Here is a 26,401-nt window from a genome sequence, read left to right as displayed (position 1 = left end):
CAGGATGTAATTACACTGTGGGTTTTTCTTTGTGTTCCAGAGACGAAGGGTATCCGGGGAGTAGGATAGGAGGGGCTGTGAATCGGGCATAGTGTCAGGTCCTAGGGCCGGCTGGGCCCGGACGGGCCCAGACGGGCTTGCCTTTGGCGCGCCTTCGGCGCGCTGACGGCGCGCCCGCTGCGCCCGTCCGCTGCGCGTCCGGTAAATGCACATATTTTATTTGGTGGAGAAAATGCGGGTGGGCGTGGCCTCGGGGTGGGCGTGGCCTGTTTACCTCGCCGTCAATGGCGGCGCAATTGTTACAATCCGGTTTCCTACGTTGCAGCGAGGGTCGCTGTTCGGCGCTTCTGTCGCCTGTGTTAGTGCAGGCAGGGGGTGAGTGAAGATATTTTTTTTTTAAAAGCAAGAAGTAAGAAGTAATGCGCAGAGTGAAAATCAAGAAACAAATTTTAAAAATACAAGGTGTCTCCCGGCTTCCGCCTCAGGAGATATGCAAGGTCCACTTTGCAATGTCACAGATGGTCGTCACTGTAGCGCGGTGAGCATGCCTGGTGTCTCAGACAGTCGTCGCTGGTGCTGTGATTTTGCAGTCAGTGTGATCTGTTCTTACTTTATTGCAAAGTGCAGATCTTGCGTTGCTGGCCATGTCTGATGGTCGCAGTAGCACAGAGAGTTGGGCACAACACTGTGTTTTGGTCGTCACGGACGGAAGAGTCTTGGTGCAAACAGGCTCATTCACAGTTGCAAAGAGTCCAAAGCTTCAGGATTTTTCCTTTCTTCACAGAGGAGTGCGCTCTGATGCCACCCATGGGTCCAGGACCAGGGAAGGCACCTCTTGGAAATCAGGGACTCATTCTAGTAGAGGCCAACAGGGTCCAGGCCAGTCCAGTTGCAGCTGGGCAGCTGGGCAGAGCCAGGGAGATCTCTGGTGCTTGTTGTGTCCCTGTAGCTCCTAATGGGAGGTCGTACACTTGCAATTGCGAGTAAAATGTTATCAGGTTGAGCTATTTTTAACACCTACGAGACCCATTGGAGTGAACTAAGGAAAAAGAACAGGTGTTCTGTTCATGCAGAGTGTGAATGAGTGATAAAGATGCCATTAAATCTTGTTTTTATCTTGACACATTTGCTGTCTGTTCAAGGAAACAGGTCAAATGTCAGTTTGTTTTTTAACTAATTGCTGCTTGGAAAATTAGGTTTATTTTTCTCTCTCTTACTAGAGTTAGAGGTTTTTGTCAGGTGAGCAGTCTGAAGATGTCAGTTATTTTTCTCTAACACATAACATTGTAATAAATAGCCTGTAAATTAATATTACAAATATTTCACAATATAACAGGAATCACAAAAGCACATTGTTTTGTAATTCGGAAGTATGACGCAAACAAAGAGTTCAATAAGAGTGAAGCAAACCTTAACACTTTACTTGGTGATGTGCAAATGATACATATTTGCAGAAACTCTGGGCCTCATTTATGAAAAGTGACGCATCGCTGCGTGAAAACAGCGATGCGTCACTTTTCAGTGCGCTCTCCCTGCGACATGATTGATGCGTCATATTTATAATATGACGCATCATGTCGCAAGGAGTTACAGATACGTCAGTATTACTGACGTATCTGTAGGCGCAAAAGTGACGCATTGCTGGAGTGTGTCACAAAAGTGACGCAACTCCTGCAATGCTTCCTTTCACATGGGTAAAGCCCCATGTGAAAGGGCTTGCGTCAGTCTTACGCCTGCTGTGAGGCAGGCGCAAGATTTTGACGCAACAGCGTCCTAAAAGTGACGCAGTGAAATCTCATAGATTTCACTGCGTCACTATTACGAGGCTTTTTGCGGGGGAACGCCCCCTCTGCATACATTATACCTGACGCAGGTATAATGTAGCGCAGGGGTTTACAAAGTGACGCATCTGCTTAGATGCGTCACTTTGTAAATAGTGCGCATCAGGAGGCATGTTTTATGCCGCCGATGCGTCACAAAAAGTGACGCACCAGAAGCGCAAAACTCACGCAAGGCCACATAAATGAGGCCCTCTATTTCCAAACAATATTGTTTGTACACTATATAGTTTTATCGGTAAAGGTGCACGTCAGTGAGAAAGTTTGTAGCCGTTTCAATGTAAAATCTGCTGATTACAAATGACAGCGTGCTACCACTTTATGCCTTAGTTATGTATTTATTAAAAGTGATAGTTTTAAAATGTTAATGAACTAAGAGGCAAGTCGGAGGTAATGTGTACCCTATGTGTGGCCAGATTTGTATTGTATATGGAAAAAAAGTTTAGTCTATTAAATTAAACAAGAGTTTTTTGTACTGCAGACATGCTGAACTTGCACATTTGAAAGTGATCTCATATGTGATAATGAAGAAAATGGCAGTTAAATGAATAAAAGTATTTGCCCACGATTACATCATTTGAATACAGTTTATAGGTCAAGAGCATTACAAGTAGGTCGAGTAGATTTTTTAAGTCACTAGACCCGCAGGTCTAGTAACATTTTTAGGATGTTTCGAGGCCTGCTCAGTTTAGCCTTGGATGAAGGAAGCATGTCCAGACTTCCTTCTCAGAGAGCAGGCTGGCCTCAAGCAGCAGGACAGTTCTCTGATGAAAAAGGCAGTCCTTCAGCGACCCTTGACCCTGCTCCCAGGCAGGTAGCTCCCCACGCTGCGCAGCTCCACCTGTCTGTGCTAGTGTCCCAAGGTCTGCTGCTGCCAGGTTCGCAGCCCGCCGTAGGTCCCGCTCACCTCTCCTTTTTTCTTTGTGCACTGTGATTGTACTCGCATATTGTTAAATTATACTGTGCTGCTGTTTGGTCCTGTCCTCTCCGTTTTTTCTCCTTCCCCTGTACCCATTGTGCCCTCCACCTTTTCTGCCCTCTGTTTCCTGCCGGCCCAAATTCCCGCTGCCCCTGCGACCCCACCCCCTCACCATCTACTCGCCTCCCCCCTCCCAGCTGCTGCTCCCTCCCACCTCCCCATATATGGCGACCGCTGCACGGCAGTGAGAGCGATCCTTGACCCTGCTCCCAGGCAGGTCGCTTCCCACGCCGCGCAGCTCCACCTGTCTGCACTAGTGTCCCAAGCTCACCTGCTGCCAGGTTCGCCTCTCCTTTTTTCTTTGTGCACTGTGATTGTACTTGCATATTGTTAAATTACACTGTGCTGCTGTTTGGTTCTATCCTCTCAGTTTTTCCTCCTTCCCCTGTATCCATTGTGCCCCCCACCTTTTCTGCCCTCTGTTTCCTGCCAGCCCCGATTCCCACCGCCCTGTGGCCCCGCCCCCCTCGCCATCCACTCACCTCCCGCCTCCCAGCTGCTCCTCTCTCCCACCTCCCCTTATATGGCGGCCGCTGCACGGCAGTAAGAGCGACCCTTGACCCTGCTCCCAGGCAGGTCGCTCCCCACGCCGCGCAGCTCCACCTGTCTGCGCTAGTGTCCCAAGCTCTGCTGCTGCCAGGTTCGCAACCCGCCATAGGTCCCGCTCGCTTCTCAATTTTTTGTGCACTGAGATTGTACTTACATATTGTTAAATTGTACTGTGCTGCTCTTTGGTTCTGTCCTCTCCGTTTTTTCTCCTTCCCCTCCCCCTTCCCAAGCCACGCAGCTCCACCTGTCTGAGCTAGTTTCCAAGCTCTGCTGCTGTCAGGTTCGCAGCCCGCCGTAGGTCCCGCTCGCTTCTCCATTTTTTGTGCACTTTGATTGTACTCGCATATTGTTAAATTGTACTGTGCTGCTGTTTGGTCCTGTCCTCTCAGTTTTCTTCTCCTTCCCCTGTACCCATTGTGCCCCCCACCTTTTCTGCCCTCTGTTTCCTGCGAGCCCCGATTCCCGCCACCCCTGTGGCCCGCCCCCTCGCCATCCACTCGCCTCCCAGCTGCTCCTCCCTCCCACCTCCCCTTATATGGCAGCCGCTGCACGGCTGCGCAGCAGACACGCGCAACGGGTGCGCCGCTGGCAAGCCGAAGGCACGCCTAAGGCAAGCCCGTCTGCGCCCGTCCGCGCCCAGTGCCAGGACCCCTGGCCCATCCGAAAACCACGCGCCCGCCTCTGCTACGACTCCAGCACCCTCCACGCACTCAACGCCGGACGATCACGCACCTGCTGCCTGGCCACCCCGAAGCGCACCAAAGGACCCTTCTCCTGCCGGAACTGCAGCTTCACCAGCATCCGGCCTGCCAACCTGACCAACAGGGAACCCATCTTCCTCAGATACATCCTGCTCAACACCCGCTCCACTCACAAACACGCCGTCAAACTCCCAGACCTACTCAACACCAACGCCCCAGACGTCCCCTTCCTGACAGACACCTGGCTGGCCCCTCCTCTGCACCTGACATCGCCATAGCCATCCCAGAAGGCTACAAGATCGCCCGCAAGGACCGCCCCAACGGAATAAGAGGAGGTATTGCCATCGTCCACAGGAACACTCTCAAAATCTCGACACATGCCGGCGACACCCTCAGTACCGCCAAACACCTGCACTTCCAGATCCACACTGACCTCAACACCACCCTCAGAGGGACCCTCATCTACAGACCCCCCGGACCCAGACCGCAGTTCAGTGACTCCATCACCGACTTCATCAGCACACACGCCCTCACCTCCACGGACTACATCCTCCTCGGGGACCTGAACTTTCACCTCGAGAACAACAACAACGCCAACTCCTCCACCCTGATCGACACCCTCGGCAACCTCTGACTCAGACAACTCGTCACAACACCCACTCACTCCGCCGGCCACATGCTTGATCCCTTCTTCTCAGCAAGCACCCACGTCTTCTTCGACCGCACCACTGAACTCCACTGGACCGACCACCGCTGCATCCGCTTCACCTTTCAGAAACCCACCACACACCACCGCACCCAGCACATGCCACGCCGCAGCTGGGGAAAGATCACCGAGACCAGCTAACCTCCGCCCTTGCCCAGAGCCCACCCGCGGACCTGACCAACCCCGACGCTGCAGCCTGCAGCTTCAGACAATGGATTAACGACTGCGCCAACACCCTCGCCCCGCTCAAGAAGCCCCCCAACACCCACAGCAGCAAGAGAGCCAGCTGGTTCACCGAGGACCTCCAGGCCTCCAAGCAAAACTGCCGAAATCTAGAAAAAATCTGGACCCGCGAAAGAACACCGGAAAGCTACACAGCCCACAGGAACGCCACCCACTGACACCACAAACTCATCAGATCCACCAAAAGGTCCGCCTTCAGAAACCGCATACACAACATCGCACACAACAGCAAAGATCTCTTCAGCATCGTGAAAGAACTCTCCAACCCCAGCTCCAACACCAATGGCATCTCACCGTCGCAAGACCTGTGTGACTCACTGGCCACCTTCTTCCATCGCAAGGTAGCAGACATCCACAACAGCTTTGATGCCGCCACCACCCCGGCAACGCCCGACACCCCCGCTCCCACAACCACCGCCCGCACCATCCGCCTGCTCGCCTGGACCAACCTCAACGACGACGACACCATCAAGATCATGAACACCGTCCATTCCTGATCCCCGGACGACCCCTACCCACACCACATCTTCAACAAAGCCAGCAGCACCATCGCACCCCACCTCCGGAAACCCATCAACATCTCCTTCGAGACAGCAACCTTCCCGGAGAGCTGGAAGAACGCAGAGACCAACGCCCTACTAAAGAAACCCAAGGCGGACCCTAAGGACCTCAAGAACTTCCCACCCATCTTCCTGCTCCCGTTTCCAGCAAAGGTCATCGAAAAGGCCGTCAATAAACAACTTACCAGCTTCCCCGAAGAGAACAACATCCTGGACCCGTCCCAGTCCGGGTTCCACAGCAATCACAGCACCGAAACTGCCCTCATCGCCGCCACCGACGACATCAGGATCCTGCTTGACAATGGAGAAACCGCTGTCCTCCTGGACCTGTCAGCCGCTTTCGACACAGTCTGCCACCGCACACTAAGAGCACGCCTCCACGACGCCGGAATCCAAGAGAAGGCCCTGGACTGGACCACCTCCTTCCTCACCGGGAGAACCCAGAGTGTCCGCCTTCCCCCCTTCTGCTCCAAAGCCACCGAGATCTTCTGCGGCATACCCCAAGGCTCATCCCTCAGCCCAACGTTGTTCAACGTCTACATGGCCCCACTCACCCACGTCGCCCGACAGCATGACCTAAACATGATCTCCTACGCTGACGACACCCAGATGATCCTCTTGCTCACCAAGGACCCCGACACCGCCAAAACCAACCTCCACGAAGGACTGAAGGCAGTCGCCGACTGGATGAGGAACAGCCGACTGAAGCTGAACTCGGACAAGATGGAGGTCCTCATCCTCGGTTCCTCCCCCTCTGCCTGGGTTGACTCCTGGTGGCCGGCGGCACTAGGAGCACCCCCCACACCCACCAACCACGCACGAAACCTAGGGGTCATCCTCAACTCCACACTCTCTATGACAAAGCAGGTCAACGGCATCTCCTCCCCCTGCTTCAACACCCTTCGCAAGCTTCGCAGGATCTTGAAGTGGATCCCCACTGAAACTAGAAGGACGGTCGCCCAGGCCCTCATCAGCAGTAGACTGGCCTACAGCAACGCACTTTATGCGGGAGCCCCGGACAAACTCCTGAAACGACTCCAACGCATCCAGAACGCCTCGGCACGCCTGATCCTCTACATCCCCCGCCACAGCCATAGCCACATCGCACCCCACCTGAAGGACCTGCACTAGCTCCCCATCAACAAGAGGATAACCTTCAAGCTCCTCACCCACGCACACAAGGCACTCCACGACACCGGACCAGCGTACCTCAACATCCGACTCAGCCACTACACCCCCCCCCCCCCGCCAGCTGTGCTCCTCAGACCGCGCCCTGCCACCATCTCCGGCATCCAAAGAGTGACCGCCGGCGGCAGATCATTCTCCCACCTCGCAGCCAAGACATGGAACACCCTTCCCATCCGCCTACGGCAGACTAAGACCTCCTGACCTTCAGGAGACTCCTCAAGACCTGGCTCTTCGAACAGTAGCAGCATCCCCCCCCCCCCCTTAGCACCTTGAGACCCTCAAGGGTATGTAGTGCGCTTTACAAATGCTATGATTGATTGATCAGCTGTAATTCACAGGCCCAGGAGTGTACTGAAGAGTCAAAAAACACGGAAGATACAGTGGGTCTAGTGAGCTATCATAATAGTTAATACTTATTATGAATAATCAGAACAGTAGATACCTAGTGGTTATCTGAGAAACACAGGGGAGAAATCAGAACAGTCTCTACTTGTGAGTGAAGAAACCCATCAGCACACCCATTGGTGGAGCCTCATCATCTGGGTTTTGTGGATACGAATGATGCCCGTGAGGCAACTCCTCAATTAATTCAATGAGGGTTGTGAAGTACGGATCATCAAACGCACAAGAGAAAACCATCACCCAGAGGATGGGTGTTATAAAGAGCTGATAGGATGAATTGCAGTGCTCAAAAGAAAACAATAGACGTGAAAAAGTTAAAAATACCTGTCATGATGACTAGAAAGTAAACTTAAATGCGATACATTGGGGTTGAACGACGATATTCCTTGGCTACAGCTTTAAGCCAACCCTCTGGGCACAGTGTAGATGGAAAAGGGTTGATAAAAATTGGTCCTGTGAATGAGGGTATTCTTTTCATTCTGAAGACGCATTCACCCTTGCCTACTGCTTTTCGATACTGGAAATTTGCAACGAGAGGGATTGGGAATACAAACTACGTGTAGATACACGTCAGTCCTTATATTATAAAGAACAGATAAGGATCTAATGTCCCTGACTAACACCAGGGTGCCATGCTATGGTGATGACAGGTCAGCACACTCATGATCGAGATGCGAGACTTGCAAGCGTGGTTGTCTGACATCAGAAGTGATTGATCCTCACCACACGTTTCTAAAACAGAACGCAAAAATAACACATTGCTACTTAGACACCCGTGTCTGTGCAAGCGCACCGAACATGCGCCAGTATTGAATAACACATACGACACACCTAGTAAGCAAGTGTCCCTGTTAGATCCCCTTTCTTTCAGACCAAGGAATACACAGTATCTAACCACTTATGACATCGCGTGTCGGTACTTTTGGGATGATATCATTATTTCTAGCCTATGTCTTTATGGTGCAGAAACCACTATACTCTCTCTGCCCACAGCTGCGATTGAGAGTGTTTCTGGTAGCCTGTATCATCCAATGAGAAGAGGCCGATAAGGTTAATAACGGAGACAGGCACCTGTCAGTTCCCGTGCCTGGCCGACTGACTAATCAGTGCAGCCCGCTCAAACTACCGAGCGAACGTTTTTTGACACTTAGAGAACCTTTTTTCAGAGATTGTGGTTATATATTGGGCACGGTCACCTGGCACGGTTATTGGTAGTTTAATCAACCAATGAGCGTGGACCAACATAACAACAAGCGTGGACCGGGACTATTTATTTCCGGTTCCGGTTTCTGTGTCCAATCAGGTCAGCCCTGGCATTACATCGGGTTGTTCTGGATGCAGTATGAGGAACGCACCAGGGCAAACTTTCCTCGCGTTCCTTGCTGTTTGTTTCCGTCTTCACTATAGGTTGATGTTCAGCAGTAGTAACCTATCAGAACTCAGCTGTACTCGAAGCAAGCTGCCATTTCGGTCCGCCACATCTCTTTTTGACCCTTTAACACACGCAACCTCACCACCTTCCCCTCGGCTCAGTCATACGACCGAGGCAACGACGGACAGGTGGGTGAGCGCTGCGTTCTCTCTACAGGCTATAGTATATTTCGCTATACAGGCGTGGGGGTCAATATAGGCGGGTACATGGAGTAATACCAACTTTTTCCTGACATTTTCGAGTTGTTCTGACTTAGTCAACTGGTTGCAGGATTTTTCAGAGAAACTGCGCCCAGTAACGAGTTTTTTCTGAAATAACCTGCTTTCTGAAACAGTCCTTCATTATTACTACTCATGACAGCACATGCTCATTGTAAATATTTAATCATTACCCCAGGGGTCATACTGTGGAGTCTCCTCTCATATTCCCGTTGTCCCACAGTTCTGCCTCGCTGCTTTCTCATTTTTAGCTGTTGGTTTCTCATAAGGTTTATATTCTATGCTTAGAATTGCAAACTTATCCCCTTTTTTTCCATTCAGAGCGTGGCTTCTTTCTTCCTGAGCGAGCGCCAGGAGAGGTGAGGCTTTTCCTCCCTACAATGATGGGTGAGTAGAGAATGTATTACTGTAACATGACATCTACAGTGTTTAGAAACCAGTCTGTACATACAAAGATCTACTATATTTCTGAAAGACTATTCTGTATTGTACATAGACTTTTTCTCTTTTCTTCTTTTTTGTGTTTGAATTCACAGGAGAGTTCTTGGACTGAAGAGACCATACCATTGGTAGGTCCGTCTTTTTCACAATTGCAGTAGTGTACTTCATAGGTCCTGACGAAAGCCGAAAGGGCTGAAACATGTTGACCGCTTTATATCTTTGATGGTTAGTAATATTTTTCAAAATACTACACTCACTCTGCTTTTAGACATACCGTCTTGATGGTCATCTTTATTAAAATTACTTTCTAGTCATCATGACAGGTATTTTTAACTTTTTCACGTCTATTGTTTTCTTTTGAGCACTGCAATTCATCCTATCAGCTCTTTATAACACCCATCCTCTGGGTGATGGTTTTCTCTTGTGCGTTTGATGATCTGTACTTCACAACCCTCATTGAATTAATTGAGGAGTTGCCTCACGGGCATCATTCGTATCCACAAAACCCAGATGATGAGGCTCCACCAATCGGTGTGCTGATGGGTTTCTTCACTCACAAGTAGAGACTGTTCTGATTTCTCCCCTGTGTTTCTGAGATAACCACTAGGTATCTACTGTTCTGATTATTCATAATAAGTATTAACTATTATGATAGCTCACTAGACCCACTGTATCTTCCGTGTTTTTTGATAATTTAGTTGGGGGACAAGATACAAACAGGTCGGTAAACTTTCACTCCCCTAGGACCCCCCTCTTCACTTTCTTTGTTTGTATTGTGTACTGAAGAGTTACTTTGCGGGTCCCATATTTACAATTGGTGCCATCTTTTGAAGTGGGAGAAACTTCTAGACTACCGCACATCTGGCTCTGGAAATATCCTTTCTTCCCTACCCAGCCTCTAAGTGGTCTAGGGCAGGGGTTCCCAAACTGGGGTGCCCACACCACCAGGGGATGCGATATGGCATTTCAGGGTGTGTGACAAAGAGGGAAAGTATGTGGTGTATGCATAATAGGAATCCGGTGAGAATTTTGTAGGTGGTGCAAACATTTCCTAGGGGTGCGGGCATAGGAAAGGTAGGGTACCCCTGGTCTAGGACAACTGTAGGCTAGTGTCAGGTTCCTTTGTGAGTGTACTGGGGGCAGCCCTTTGAGAAGTAAGTGAGGCAGGGAACAGGTTTGGCCCATTCATCCTGTCAATAGCTAGTCCACCTTTGTCTCACTGTCTGGGAAAAACACACCAAGGCCAACTGTTATTCGCAGTCTTGTGACCCAGGATACAGTCTGCAGGCACCAATTGGTTAGGACAAGAAAATGCCAACTTTCTAAAAGTGGGATTTTCAGAATTGTGTCTTAAAATTTGACTACCATTAATGAGGATTTTAAATTACAATTCTTATAAGACCAAATATAACATTTCTACCTGTTCCCAATGAAAACCACTTATTAAATGGAATAGGTAACCCAATGTTAACCTATGTGTGAAGTAGCCTCACAGTCGTGAAAAACGAATATTAGAGTTTTCACTACCAGGATTTGTAAAACTTAAAAACTTTTGGCATACCCTTGAAATACAGTGTGCCCTCCCATAATGGCTGTTTAGGGCCTACAATAGAGGTGACTTATATATAGTAAAAGGGGCGGTTTAGGCCTGGTCAAAGGTTTATTTTACCAGGTTGAGTTGGCAGTTTAAAACCACACACAGGCTGCAATGGTAGGCCTGAAACATGTTTCAAAAGGCTACTTCAGTGGGTGGCACAATAAGTGCTGAAGGCCGACTCATATCAGTTACTTTACAGGCCCTTGGTACATGTAGTAGTGTAGGAATAGGTAAATCAAATGTGCCAGTTTAGACTAGTCTAGTATAGATGATTTATAAAGGGCATGGTTATCCACAGAGGGCTTCCCAGCACTAGGCAGGTGGCAGGGGAGAGGGAATAGTAACTACTTGAATATAATTGTTTTTAGCAGTTTTCTAAAGGGGAGCTCGGAATCTGCCTTCCTTATCTGTGGATGAAGTGTGTTCCACAGCTTAGGCACAAAGATGGCAAAGGAATGTCCACCAGCCCCAGCTTATTTTAATCTAAGGACAACAAGAAGTTACTGGGTAGAGGATCGCAGATGTCTCGAAGGCTGATGAGGAGTCAAAAGGTTTTGGATCATTGTTGATCCTTTGTTGTGTATTGCTTTGTAGACCAAGCAAAGCACTTTGAAATGTATGCTCTTTTGCACCGGAAGCCAGTTCAGTGAGGTTCTAAAAGCTGTTACTGACTGAAACTTCGGGATGTTCCACACAGTGTGAACTGCTGCATTTTGTATTGTTTGAAGCCTTTTGATGACAAATTTGGGCTGCATAGATATAGGGAGTTACTATAGTTGAGGCAAGACATAATCAGGCCCTGTACTACAGTTCTACGTGTGGATTCTGGCAGCCACATCAGTAATTTCCTGAGGATGTGAAGAAGGCCAAAACAGGTGGCCGCTAATTTCTTTGCTTGTGTGCCCATGGCGAGTTCCTTGTCGAACCAAAACCTAAAACTTTTCACCTCTTCCTTAGGGGTAGCTTTACTGCCCTTGCTTGCTGGCCAATAGAGGCCTACCTACTGTGTGGGAGTTTCTTCTACTACCGGGCACCTCTGTTTTACCCCCGTTGAGTTTGAGGCTGCTGGCAGCCATCCAATTAACAACATGATTTAGGCATTGGTCTTAAAGGGCGGTGTCCATCTGATGCGAAATACGTATGATAATTTAGGTGTCATCCACCTAAGAAATGGCTGTGAAGCCATACTTTTTGATAATCTCAGCCAAAGTACATACATAAATGTAAACGAAATGCCGGGCTGAGGAAAGACCCTTACGGTACACCACAATCCACAATCCCAAGAGAGAGTATTAGAGTGTTTATCCTCCTCAACAACTTGAAAAGTTCTATTTTGGAGGAAGGCCGCTAGCCACATAAGCACAGTTCCAGAGGTTCCTATTTGTACCATTCTGTTGATCAGTGTTGGATGAGATACCGTATCAAAAGTGGCACTCAAATCCAGAAAGATGAGGGCTGCAGATCCTCCCTTATCTAGAATGTCTCTAAGGTCTTCAGAGGCTGATAAGAGTGCTGTCTCTGTACTATTTCCTACTCTGACTCTGAAACCAGTTTGGGATGGGTTTAGGATATTGTTTCCTCTAGGTAGGAAGCCAAGGTATGATTTACATATTTTTCCATAATTTTACTAGGTCTTAGGTCCTGGCAAAAGAGAAATAGGGCGGTAATTTTTATTTGTCAGTGGATTAACGCGGGCTTTTTTTAACAATGACTTCACTAATGCATGTTTCTATGCTACAAGTACAGTGCCTGATTTAAGGGAAAAGTTACAAATATTGGTAAAGACACATAGGGGTGGTGCTCCTCCTTTAAATAAAATATCTGGGAGGGGGGTGGATTAATTGGTGACCCTGAGCTGAGAAAAGAGAGAATCACTGTGGTTTTCTCAACCATCATCTCTAAAAATATACACCATTTTCCATGAGTTGGGTGGTGTGTGAGTAGAGTCTCTACGACTCCTTCTAGGATTTGATGAATTTTATTAACCTTTTTCAGAAAATAGATATGTTGATTCATTACAGCAATCTTCTGATGACAAAGGCCTATGATATTCTTGGGAATTGCCATTAGGTTATTTACTATTTTATATATTTATTTTGAAAAGTGTGGGGCAGGCTCGATTTTTGCTGTGAAATATTTAGTTCTGGCATCCGATTGCATAATGACATTTTCTAACTGCATGCAGTGAGTTTCATGATCCCATCACAGTTTTTCCTCCATGCTCTTTCTAATCTCTTAGTTTATGTTTCCAATTGCAACCCTCTAAATCTGTGTTGATATTTGCAAGTAAAGTTTTCCAATCTCTTGGGTTAAGCTTGAACCAGTTGCACCCGGTATTGGCCTTATGGAATCTGGTGGCTTCAGTATTGTGTTTAATTAAGCAAAAACATATTAACTTATTCTCTAACCAGAACATTTCGATCAGAACTCCTACTGTTAGGTGTGGAGAGCTGGAAAAGATGTGATCTAATAAATAACCTCGATAGTGGGTAGAAGAGTCGAGATTTTGATAGTGTCAATAGATAGAGAAGTTGGCAGATTTTAAACTGTATTCGGCAACAATTCCAGAAAGGGCATGCAGAAACTGAGTGGTGGGGCCGGGGGGGAGGGGGGCGGTGATATATGAGGAGCCTTGAGAAGGTGGAGGTAGGTGCCAATTCTAGCATGAAACATAAACACTTACAGCGCGGGAGAGTTATAGGTTCAAATGTCTCCTTTATAAATGACAGCTAGGCCTCCTCCTCTCCTCTCTCCTCTCTTCTCTCCTACTCTGTCTTTGCTAGCCAGTTAGATGTGAACCAATTTTACAATATTTGAAGGAGAGAGCACAAGTACTTTAGCACTGTAAACAGTGGTTAAGTGCACAGAGTCCTAATGCCCACAAAAACAAATAGAGCAAACAGGAGATGTGTAGGCAAAAGGTTTGGGGGTGACCCTGCAAAGAGGGCCAAGTCCTACAGCACTTGATAAAGTAAATTAACTAATGTAAAAATGGGGCCTGGCCAGGCTACCGACCACGATGGGCGTGTAGTTCTGGAGCTCAGCTGATCCGCCTGACACCCTGGCTCTTAAGCCTGCTAATTGCAAGCCACCCAGCCCACCGGAGGTTGTTCCGTAAAGGTGACGACTTTGCTGACCTGACGCTCTGCTCCCGGTTCTGCAGGGTGCCTGAAATTCAGAGAAGCATTGTGTTTGAGATTGTGTCTGCTGTGACGATGTTTGTAGCAGCCAGACCGCACCATGCACACTTGGCATTGCCAATCGCTGGGCAGACCTGGCGCTTTGATTCCTTGAGACGAGGTCCTGCAAACACCACCCCGAAGGATCTTGGAGCCTTTAGGCTCTGAAAATGGCTTGCGGCATATAGGAGCCCGGGGCGTGTCCCTGGTTATGGCAGCCGACGCGGAAAGCACCTGAACTGGTGTGGGCCCTGACGGGCTAAGAGCGAGTGGCCTGCTGGCCATCCGCACCCTTTCCCATTACAGCCGCATCCTGCACGCTCCACTCCCGGAGGTCACGCGGCGACAGGGGCCATGGGTGAGCCTGGGGGCCGACCTCCCAGTTGTGCGAGATCACAGCCCAGGTGCGGGGGAGCTGGTGGGCCACTGCGGCCTGTTTTGATGCATGCAGGGGCACTCCATAAGAGCAGCTACAGTGCCTGATTGCAAAACTGCTGGCCTCAACTACATTGGCCCTACAGTGTGTACCAGAGCTTGATTGGAACGTCTGTGGCATTTCTTGGGAACTTTGCTACCCTTGATTAACTATAGTTAACCAGGGCTGCATATCTGCGGTGCAAGTTAGCTACAACAGATACTTGCTACCATTAGCTTATTTACACAGTATATTACACACTACTATCAGCAACTTGGGACCATTGTTTCAACCGTTCTGCAGACCGTCCGGCCACATTGGAGGGGATGGTAAGAAAGGACCCTAAGCAGAAGTTACTGCAGTTCCTCAAGCTTGGCGCCCCTGCAGCGATGGCTGATTCCAACATGGCGGAGGGCGTGGCGAGGCATCACGCATAGCGGAGGCTCAGACGCCATTATGGCAGAATTGAGAGATGGTAAAACGAAGACTTTGAAGCGAGAAGTCAACATAATAACCTTTGCATTCTTGGGATTGCCGAGTCCACATGTACTGGCAGAATGGACCATTTTGTAGAATCATTGCTCACAGATTTGTTTGGTAAGGAAGTGTTCACTCCCATTTTCCTTATTGAGGGAGCTCACCGCTCTCTGGGTCCCCGTCCTAATCCTGGAGCTCCTCCCAGACCGATCATGGCTAGAATGTTGAACTATCAAGACCACAACAGTGTGTTACGACTATCACGTGAGATGGGAACATTGTCCTGGCAGGGCACCACGATACCAATTTTCAGTGACTTTACCGCAATGGTACAAGAGGCCTGGAGGAAGTTTGCAGGAGTAAAGGCCACGTTGCAAAATTTGGGACTCAGGTATGGCTGAGAGTAGACATTGATGGAAGACTCGAGTGTTTGATGCACCTGCAGCTGTCCAAGAATTTTGTTGAGACTTTAAAAGTCCCAAACAGGGCGTTTGACTGGCTCCTCTCCGACGCAGAGTGGTTCGGCGGCCAGTATGGAGCTATTTATATCGGATTGAGTTGCGTAAAGCCATGTCGGACTGGTGGGCTACCAATTTTTGTGTTTGTTATATGGCTAAGAGCACATAGATTTAAGGTTTATCCAATGTTAAATAATCCGTAAGTCTGGTGGATTGGCAAGGTGTTGCCTCCCCTCCCCCCTGGTTGTTTATCACCTTTGATTGGTTCATTATTAGATTGCATATGTGTGTCCGCTTTTTTTCCACTAAGTTCGGAGAATAATGATGCATGTTTCTTATCTGGTAGGTGGTTATGTCCCTGGATTGAGGGTAGTAGGGATGGGTGGGGGGAGGGGGAAGGGGTTTGTTTTTCACTATTTCAACACTTTGCTGTGTCTATTATGTTATTTGTTCATAGGGTACGTAGATTTCCACAATGCACACTTACACACATGGATAGATACTTTCCCTAATAGCTTGTCCATGTACACTGACTTGACACTCCTTACTTGGAACGTGCAGGGATTAAACCACACCAAAAAAGGTAGACAAGTGCTAACCTATTTACAGAGACATCAGACAGGGTGGCATTCCTCCAGGAAACGCACTTTCCCAAAGCAGCGGCGACTTCATTCGAGATGGCTTGGGCTTCCCACAGATACTTTGCTAATTATAGCACGTAAGCTAGGGGCGCAGCTGTGCTCATACATAAACGACTTCCATTTCAACATTCAACAACAAGAACTGACAGTGAGGGCCATTACGTGATTGTTACAGGACATCTGATGGGTCACAAAATCACGCTCGTCTGCCTATATACCCCTAACGTAGATGATCCAGACTTTTTTAGAGCGCTCCATTCACAGCTCCTCCAAATAGACGTAGATCACATATGCATGGGTGGGGACTTCAATCTCCTTTTAGATCCACTTAGGGATGGCACATCTACATCAACTGACACTAAACCCTGAGCTCATACTGCTTTGTTGGCACTGTCTGAGGACTTGGGTTTGCTAGATGTGTGGAGTCACTGCCGCCCGGGCAAGCGGGCTTACACACACTACTCCACTCGACAGCATACCTGGACGCGACTGGACTATTGGCTAGTTACTCCCTCATTGGCCACCTGGTTTAAAGCGACCCTACATTTGCCCAGAACCCTATCTGACCATTCTCCTGTGATCATGACCCTTAGAATCCCAGACCCGAGCGAAGTGAACAGCAGTGGAGGTTTCTTGGTCAGGCTCTACTTGTTAGCATATTTAAAGACAAGCTTCGGGAAGCAATAATCGATTACTTTGACATAAATACTGTATCGGCCTCGTCATGGGCTATAATTTGGAAGGCCAGGGTGTGCATCTCTAAACACGCCGGGGTTTTACGGGATCTCAGAACAACACTCAAACAAATAAGAGACGCAGCTGAGCGTGCTAGATCAGGAATCAGTCTTGCACCTGGACCGGGACACACAAAATAGATGGTTAATATTACTAACAGAGTTAAGAGAGGCCTCACACCGCAAAGCATACTGTCTGAGTAAACATGTTGCAGCTTGTCGTTACGGCAAGAGCAAGCACCCAGGCAGCACACTTGTGAGAATGCTTGCCCCTTCGACTGGGCGGTCATGTATTACAACGCCACTACTCACGCAAGGGCACTTGCTCACTGGTACCCCAGAGATTCTCGACGAGTTCCTGAGGTATTACACGCAATTGTATACGTCGCGACTGACACTCGACAATGATGATCGAGATAAATACCTGGCTGAAATAGCTGTAGTATGGTTAGCAATAAAGAAAAAGCAATGCAACAATTTCTTGCAGAACCTTTCTCTAAAGATGAGATTATTAGTGCTATAGAAGCCATCAATGGCTCCACAGCACCGGGGCTAGATGGGTTTACTGGCGATTTCTATAAAACATACAAGGAAATACTTCCCCCTCTATTATTGGAAGTTTACAATGATGCTCTGGAAAAGCAAATTCTTCCTCCCACTTTGTGTGAGGCTGTGATCATACAGTTGCCAAAACCAGGCAAGGATCTGTCCTTGTGTGCCTAATACAGGCCCTTGTCCTTGTTGAATCTGGATTATAAAATACTCGGCAGAATGATAGCACTATGTCTATCTTTGTTACTTGACCGGATAATATCGCCGGTACAGTCCGGCTTTGTCCCTCTCAGGTCGACAGCATTAAATATTAGAACTCTCTTTGCCACCATCAATAAGATTGTCCCGCAAACCCCTGCTGCAGCCGTGCTTTTAGACACCGAAAAGGCGCTTGACTCCTTGGAATGGTCTTTCTTCTTAGCTGTTATGAGGAAAATGGGCATGCAAAGGGCTTTATTGAACCTACCGCACTCCTTTACATTCCTCCCATTGCCCGACTTAGACTGAGCAGAACCCTCTCTCCCCAATTTCAGTTGACGTGGGGCACCAGGCAGGGATGCCCGCTGTTGCCATTTTGGTTCATAATAGCCTTGGATCCGTTGGTCAGACACCTACAGGAGAAACATTTGTACCACATACTTCAGTTTACAACTGGGCTTTTATTAATATGCTTGTATTTGGGAAATGTTGTCCTGTATGTTCGAAGACCACAAGAAAATCTAGAACACCTAAGCAGAGAAATCATACGTGTTGGTGGCTCGGAGTAAGTCCGAGATATTCCAGCTGACAGTTAGTACAACTAAATGGGATTGTGGATTCCCACTAATATGGTGCAAGGGGACCACTAAATATCTAGGGATACACTGCATGCTGACTTTACACACATGACCTGGAATTGCACAAAAGTTGCTGCGGATTGGAGAGGGGTATGCGACGCATTGTGTTAGATGACCGACCTGGACCTGCAGCCCCCGCCACAAGATGCCCTTTTAGGTTATATTCGGAACATCCCCAAACAGCTACGTAGATACACCTCAATAGCATTATTGTTGGTGAAAAGGGAAATAGCTATGGCCTGGGGGAGTAGGCGTACCCCCACTGTAAAAGCATGGTTAAGTAGCTTGATCTACTGCAACACTAACAGTGATTTGTTTTCCTCTACATTGCCTACGACCTCAAGACCTAAGGACACATGGGGTCCTTGAAAGCCTATTTGCTGGAAATTGCTCAACCCTCTTCATCACAAATGCTATCTGGGACAGTCCCCGCTGGGGTTGTTTGAAACTTCATGTAGCATATTAAAATGTGACTGTTCAGTGACTCACCTGTAGGCAGTAATTGCATCCCATTGTATTAGAGGTCTCGCTGAGTAGAGAGTCGCTGTTCAACTTTGACTTGGGTAAAGTGTTAATGTATGCTTTGTTAAAATGTTGTCTTTCTTGCATCAAAATGTTGCATTATGAACATATACCGGACAATTGTTATTTTTGAAAATGGTAAATAAAGTTTAAAAAAAACAAATGTAAAAATTAGGTTATTAAACTGGTCAAAACTGCTTCCCTTTCACATGTACTTGCTGCAGGTTTGTTTCAGCATCTCAGACCTGCACTGGCAGTTTTTAATTCATGCTTTTAAAGTCACTGATCCTGGTGGTTTAAATCTACCCTGTAGCCCACCTCTGGTATTTAACTTTAATACCCTTGGTGCAATTCCTGAGAAGTAATACAGTAACGTTATTTAAAAGTAAACTATGCCAACTGGGTTTAGTTGATCCTTCACCATGTTTAGTGTTTGGAGCACATGCACTGGGAACTATTTAGCACTTTCCCACTGCTCAAAGTTAACACAGGCCTGTAAATGTAGTCATAAGATAGATCATATGGGGCACACTTCTCAACAGGCCAGCGGTACTGCGCATTATAATGGACTTCATGGGGAGCCATATATGTGTCCATGGAGTGGTCAGAATAGTTATGAAATAATATATTGGGGAACAATGTTGAATGCTTAATACAAGCCAAAATAAAATACATTTACTAATGAGAAGCCAGGCAGAGAGTATGGGAAAGGCATTGTGTGCCTCACTGGTCTGGAAAACCTGTGATGCTCGGTGAGCAGATGCTGGGATCTTTGCAGGCTCTTTCTCACCAGACAGCCTGCCTCTCCTTACCACAGCCCCACTGTGTGGAAACCGAACTGCAGGCAGCTAACAAGAGCACAGAAGCAGCTTCTCTTTCCTATTTGTCACCATCCTCATCTGGTCTCGCTCTCATTTCAGACAGTGCCACTTCTGTGAATCTGAGGGTCAGAGGCAAGTGCTGACACTTGAGTTGCATGTCCCCCATGTGGTCGCTTTGTTCTTAGAGGCAAGAGACTTGAAAGAGAATCCTCCACAGGATGACTAGGAATAAAGACATGGCACTGGCAGCCGCCTATGGGCTCTCCTGTGATCCTTCGAATCGACTGTACTGGCTGTCTGGGGGCCTGACCGACAAAATTAAACATCTCTACGTAGAGGAGGTAAAGATAGTTCTAGGGCCTAACTAAACATCAAAATTCCTAAAGACAACTGTGTACTATTGGCAGATGAGTGTGTATTGATACAAATCAGTAGCACTCATATTATCAACCTCAGAAGGATGAAAGGGATGTATGACGTTACAACGCAGGCTATTACAATGCCTGCCTTTACAACGCGGTTTTTACATCGCAATCCATTACAACGCATAGCGCTTTGGGGTGCTGGATAGTGAAAAGTTTAATTTACTATTCCAACACCAGTCCCCGTGGACACTAGGGAAGGTGTTGGATAGTAAATTAAACTTATTCCCTATCCTAGAGCGCCCCCCAGCGCAATGCGTTGTATTGGTTTGCGTTGTAATGACCGCGTTGTAATTGTAGTGCGTTGTAAAAGTTTCGTTGTAAAGGTTGTTCACCGGATGAAAGGCTTGAACCTGGGACCATGGGAGTCAAACACAGAATCTGAGCACTGTGCGTTTTAGCTCATAGAGCCACCAGACCACCCGCCTCAAATATGACTCACAGACCCTGTGGAACCTCAAAGTAGCCACTGATGCTATGTGTCTTCATGCTATGTGTCTAGACAATGATGTCCCAAAGTGCTCGCATTGCGATTTCACCTTAACGAGTCTTGACTCCCGGCCACCTATAAAAATGTTCCTTCTAAACTGTCACTCCCTGAAAAAGCATTCAATAGAAATGTCACTTCTTCTGGAAAGTCTAAACCCCGATGCCATCTTCCTAACCGAAACCTGGCTACCAGATGAGGCAGACCCTGCCATTACTCAGCTCTTACAGCCAGGATACTTACGTCATAGAATTGACCGGAAGTCAGGAAGACGTGGGTGGCTAGGGATAACTTTCAGGGACTGTTTCCACTGTTGCTCCTATTCAGCCGAAGTGCCCTACTGTGAAAGTATGAGCTTCGCTTTGGAGTTTTCATCTACACTGACCTTCTCTGGTCTACTACTCTATCGGCCTCCTGGACAGATGGGCCAGTTTCTTGACTCCCTCCCCTCCTACGTGGCCGAGCTAGGCTAGCCCTATCCCCGGCAAACTTTACAGTTCTTGGTGATCTTAATATTCACCTCGATGAACCTGCTGATCACCAAGCGAAGGCCCTTCTGTCCAATTTAGAAGCTCTTCAATTCACATTGAAGAGCTCCGAATCTACACATTTGAGGGGCCATCTGCTAGATGCTGTACTTAGCAATAATCACAAGCTCCATGTGGGACTGCCAACGCCCCTCCCATGGACCGATCATCTGCTTGTGCCACTAATCTGGGAAACTGTGACCTTTCCCCCGGTTCCTAGCCTAGCCCCGCTGATGGGGAGGAACTGTTCGAATCTCCCCACCAGCCATTGGGTTCGTTCTTTGACCGCCGCACCTCCGGTGCTGGGCAAAGACCTAGAGATATCCAATAGGATCTTCAAGGTTTGGATCCAGACCTCGCTTGACTCGGTAGCCCCACTAAAAATCCTACACTAAAAAATCTAAGGCTAAAGAAGCACCATGGTTCACCTCTAAACTAAGAGAGCTAAAACAAAAGTGTAGAAAATTAGAGAGGGAATTGAGGCAGGCTTCAGGGATAGAAAGTCGACCCAACTATAGAGAAGCAATCAGGAAGTATAAGGCGGAAATAAAAATGGCGCAATCCTCCTTTTATGAGCAGAAGATAAGGACTGCAGCCAATTCCCCAAGGGAAATCTTCCAGATCGCGAAAACACTCGTTAAGCTCCCTCAAAATCTCCCTGACCCCCAAAGAGGCCCAAAATCGCTGCAATAATCAGGCGGAGTATTTCCACCAAAAAATGTAGGTTATCTCTCTATCCTTTGCCCCTTCTAAGAGTGAATCCAACCGTCCGCAGGTCGAGAACATCTCTGCAACCACATACTGCCCTTTTACGGAATTCCCTTTGCTTGATGAGGAGTCATTGCATACCTTATTGCTAAAAGTGTCATCTGGCTCTCCTACTGACCCAGCCCCTCCTCGTCATCTGCTACCAGTCGCAGATCTAATTAGACCAGCAATTCTGAGTATATTAAACGCCTCCATTGCCACAGGAATAGTGCCACTGGCATGGAAATGTGCACAAGTTAGAGCCCTATTGAAAAACCCCAATCTTGAACCTGCAATTATGGTTAACTACCGCCCGATCTCCCTCCTGCCAAGACTGGGCAAACTGCTAGAGAAGCACATCAATCTCTCTCTGGTCAACCATTTGGAGTCTCACAACCTACTCCATGATTCCCAAGCAGGCTTTCGCCTGAAGCTCGGAACGGAAGTTGCCCTTCTGGCAGTGACAGAGTCAGCCCGGAGAGACATGGATCAAGGCGGCACCACAGCAATTATTTTGTTAGATCTGAGTGTGAGAAGTTGGCCTGGTATATGATGTTCACTATTCTAGTGAGCACCTTGCACCAGTCCAAACAACCCTTATGGTGAAGGTTGTTAAGTCAACCTTATAGACCAGCTATCCTAGTGGTAGCATGGACAAAAGCAGTCTTAGGCTAAACTCAAGAGGGCATGTGAAGCCAGCTGTTTTACCATATGCAAACCTTTTAATACCAAATGAAAGGACACCACACAGGTTATATATTCAAAATTTATATGTATTTTTTTCTAAATAGATCCCCTTAACTCTTTATGAGCACAGGAGCACAAGCGTATAACAAGTAACTTAATATAACATACAAAGGTTGCACAAATATGGATAGGCCCTGGTGGCCCGTTAAACCATATACTAAAATAGTGGTATAAGTACCACATCACGAACAATAGTAAGGCCTAGGGCCTTGGGAATCGCTGGGGCTACACTGGGCTAACAGCAGTTAGGGAGCAGGAGGCCCACGGGATGCGGGTGCAGTGTCTAAATGCACACGCGTACACCAATAGAAGTCAATGGGTGCGTAAAGTTAGAAAGTTGCAGATTTGGAAGTCTTCCGACTGGACTAGAACTTAACTACTTAAAACTAGGACACTAGGGATGTAAATCTCTACAGGAGCACCGCAGTACTCACGTTACCTCACCCACAGGAAGCGGGTGCATAGGTGTCAAACTGTGTCAGGTTTCGTCGTGGAGTTCTATGGAGCCTTGGAGAAAAGATGCTGCAGGCGACCAGGAGAGAAGAGTCCGGTTGGATCCAAGGGTGGATCGAAGATGTAGAGTACCTGAAAGCAGAGGGGACAGAGTCTGGGTCACTAGCCAGTGACCAGGAAGGAACCAGGAAGGAACCAGGCGATGTAGGGTTGCAATCAGGTGATGTTGTGAAGCTTGTCTCCGCTGCCACGTGGACCAGGAGGTGTCGACGACAACCAGGAGCTGGACACGGACTGTCCCACAACGGCTCTCGCTGTCGGCGGTGTTGGATCTCGATTTGGAGTCAACAGGCCTTGGCAAATGCAACCCACGCAGGAATCGAAGATGGCTTCTGGATCAGACCAGCAAGGTCTGATGGGCTGCTCCCTTTCAGGGGAGCAAGGGCCAGTCTGGAGCAACCAGACCAGCATTGAAAATTTGAAGGTTCGTCATCACAGAGGCCACTAGCCAACGGGCAATTGACCGGATAGACGCGTCGAGCAGGAAAATGCAAAAGGGCCCCACGAAGCACTCGGTGAGTGTGGAGAGGTGATCTTCAGTGCAAAGGATGCTCGGGGCTGGGGCTTCTCAATCCCTAATGCACAGCTTCGAGGGTGCCTCAGGAGCTGCACAGAAAGCACTTCGCTGGATTTCCAAGATGGCCGGTCCCACGTCTCTCGTCGCCTCCACGGGTCTCAGCTTTGCTACGGCTGTGGATCGGGCTGGTGGATGTCTGGAAGTCCAGTTCTTGTTGGTCTCTGTCGTTCGAGCTCTGACGGGAGCAACAACAAAGCAAACTGTTGAGCGCTTGATGGTGCCTGCTTGCACAGGGTGGTCACTCCTTGACCACAAGGGAGATTCTTCAGTCTTCTACGTCGAGTAGGATGTCGAAGGCTCCAGAGTTTCGTATCAAAGTTGCAGTCAGGATGATCTAAAGTCTAAGGGCACAGCTCCTACCTTTATTCCAAATCAAGGGGCTGGATCACCTGCTAGGTCCCTCCTATGGGTGGGACCCAGGAAGGAGGTGGTTACACCCCTTTCCCTTTGTCCAGTTTCACACCAGAGCTGGGGCTGGAGTGCCCCAGCACCGGTTTGAACTGGACTATGCATGGGACACCTTGTGTGCCCCAGGCAGTGTCTCATTTCATTCAGCCCTCCCTGCCCATATCCACTATTTCCTGTCTGGGGTGGTGCTAGCACCTCCCTGTGACAGGAAACCTATTGTCCAAGCCTCCCTCGCTAGAAGGGCTCCCAGCAACAGGAGGTCAGACTTGTGTCTGTGGCAGCAGCATCCATTTTGTGATGCTGAGGCTCTGGTTAACTTTAACCGGGATTAATGGAAGTAACATATCTTCTCCCTCTAGAAGGGTGGAATGCTACCCCCGTCGCCAGAACTCGTGAGGGGGTAGTATTCCAAAGCGTATGACACCTTACACAACATGTTTTGATAAAGCCAAACCAAAGTTAGCAATAACCGCGAGGATTATAATGCACTTAAGAGTATATGGTATGGCAAAATCCTAGAACAGCTATTAGGACATGGTTCTGAAAGCTGCAGACAGGCTCAGCTCATGCTAGAGCACCATCTCACATAAAACCAAGCACTCTGCCTCCAGGATTGTTAAGGCCTGCCATAGGAGTGACTTATAGGTGCATATGTGTCCAGATATAAGGTTAGACATAGGAATACTATATCTAAGCAAGGGGTGATTACACGACCTTGCCCCAGCTGAGTGATCAGCCAGTTGTGTCAGTTTGGATGGCCAGCCAGGGGTGGCAAAATATATGCTGCAGCCCCTGGTAGGCCTTGGGTGCACCTATGCCCTGGGTACCTATAGTACACTGTACAGGGACTCATAAGAGTGACCCAAATCCAATTAAGTATGCACCTAAGGTACATGGAGTCCATTTTATAGAGAGAGCAGATAGCCTGGGGCCCTGATTAGCAGGATCCCAGGCCAACTAAGTCAAAAACCAGCTAAACATAAGGCAAAAAATCTGGGGTAACCATAGTCAGGAATCCACCTTCCTACACTGAGTGCCGCCTTTGACACGGTGGATCACAACATCTTGCTAGCTCGTATTAGACACCTTGGAGTAATGGGGCTAGCTCTCTCCTGGCTGCAATCCTTCCTGGAAGATCGGGTGTTTCAGGTCTCAGAGGGTGCCACTCAATCCAAGCCATGGCCCCTCAACTGCAGGGTCCCGCAGGGTTCCTCTCTAAGTCCAACCCTTTTTAACGTTTATACGGAACCTCTAGCAGAGATTGTGCACCCGTTCGGCATCGAAATTTTCACCTATACAGATGACACCCAACTGGTGATTTGCTTAAACGATCCCAAGGGCTCGTGGAGCACTCTGGGCAGCTGCTTAGAAGAAGTAGCTAACTGGATGGCACTTTCACATCTATAATTAAATGGGGAAAAGTCGGAATTGATGTTCCTGGGGAAGTCCCCTTCTCCCAGATCAATTATTGACTGGCCGACCTGTATGGGCACCATACCAGAACCCAAAGATCAGATTAAAAGTCTTGGAGTATGGCTTGATAACACCTTAGGGTTTAACCATCAAGCCACCAAGCTTTCGGCAACCTGCTTCGGTCTGATGAGGATGCTGAGGAAAATTTTGCCGCTCCTCCCCTTTCAGGCCCAGAGGATCATGGGGCAGGCTATCATCTTGTCTCGCCTTGATTATGGGAACTCCTTGGGTCTCATTTATGAAAAGTGACGCATCGCTGCGTGAAAACAGCGATGCGTCACTTTTCACTGCGCTCTCCCTGCGACATGATTGATGCGTCATATTTATAATATGACGCATCATGTCGCAAGGGGTTACCGATACGTCAGTATTTCTGACGTATCTGTAGGCGCAAAAGTGACGCATTGCTGGAGTGTGTCACAAAAGTGACGCAACTCCAGCAATGCTTCCTTTCACATGGGGAAAGCCCCATGTGAAAGGGCTTGCGTCAGTGTTACGCCTACTGTGAGGCAGGCGCAAGATTTTGACGCAACAGCGTCCTAAAAGTGACGCAGTGAAATCTCATAGATTTCACTGCGTCACTGTTACGAGGCTTTTTGCGGGTGAACGCCCCCTCTGCATACATTATACCTGACGCAGGTATAATGTAGCGCAGGGGTTTACAAAGTGACGCATCTGCTTAGATGCGTCACTTTGTAAATAGTGCGCATCAGGAGGCATGTTTTACACCGCCGATGCGTCACAAAAAGTGACGCATCGGAAGGGCAAAACTCACGCAAGGCCTCATAAATGAGGCCCCTTGTATTTAGGCGCCCCGGCGAGTACTATAAAAAAACTGCAGGTCTCTCAGAACTCTGCAGCTCGCCTACTGCTTGGACTGTCTCGTAGACACTCAGGGTCAGCCGCCTTGAAAACACTCCACTGGCTGCCAATACAGGCTCGGATCCAATTCAAGGCGATGTGTATAGCCCACAAAGCCATGTGGCGCACCGGTCCAGCATTAGTCTGCTC

General features: G+C 48.2%; 1 protein-coding gene across 1 annotated transcript in view; it reads right to left on the bottom strand.

The window, feature by feature from the left end:
- The window catches only part of LOC144791163 (cytochrome P450 2J5-like), a 575,154-nt gene that overhangs the window by 23,885 nt on the left and 524,868 nt on the right, over nucleotides 1-26,401 (bottom strand). The window lies entirely within an intron of this gene.

Source organism: Lissotriton helveticus, chromosome 11 (assembly GCF_964261635.1).
Source record: "Lissotriton helveticus chromosome 11, aLisHel1.1, whole genome shotgun sequence".
Taxonomy (NCBI): domain Eukaryota; kingdom Metazoa; phylum Chordata; class Amphibia; order Caudata; family Salamandridae; genus Lissotriton; species Lissotriton helveticus.
This window is presented reverse-complemented; position numbering and strand designations above follow the sequence as displayed.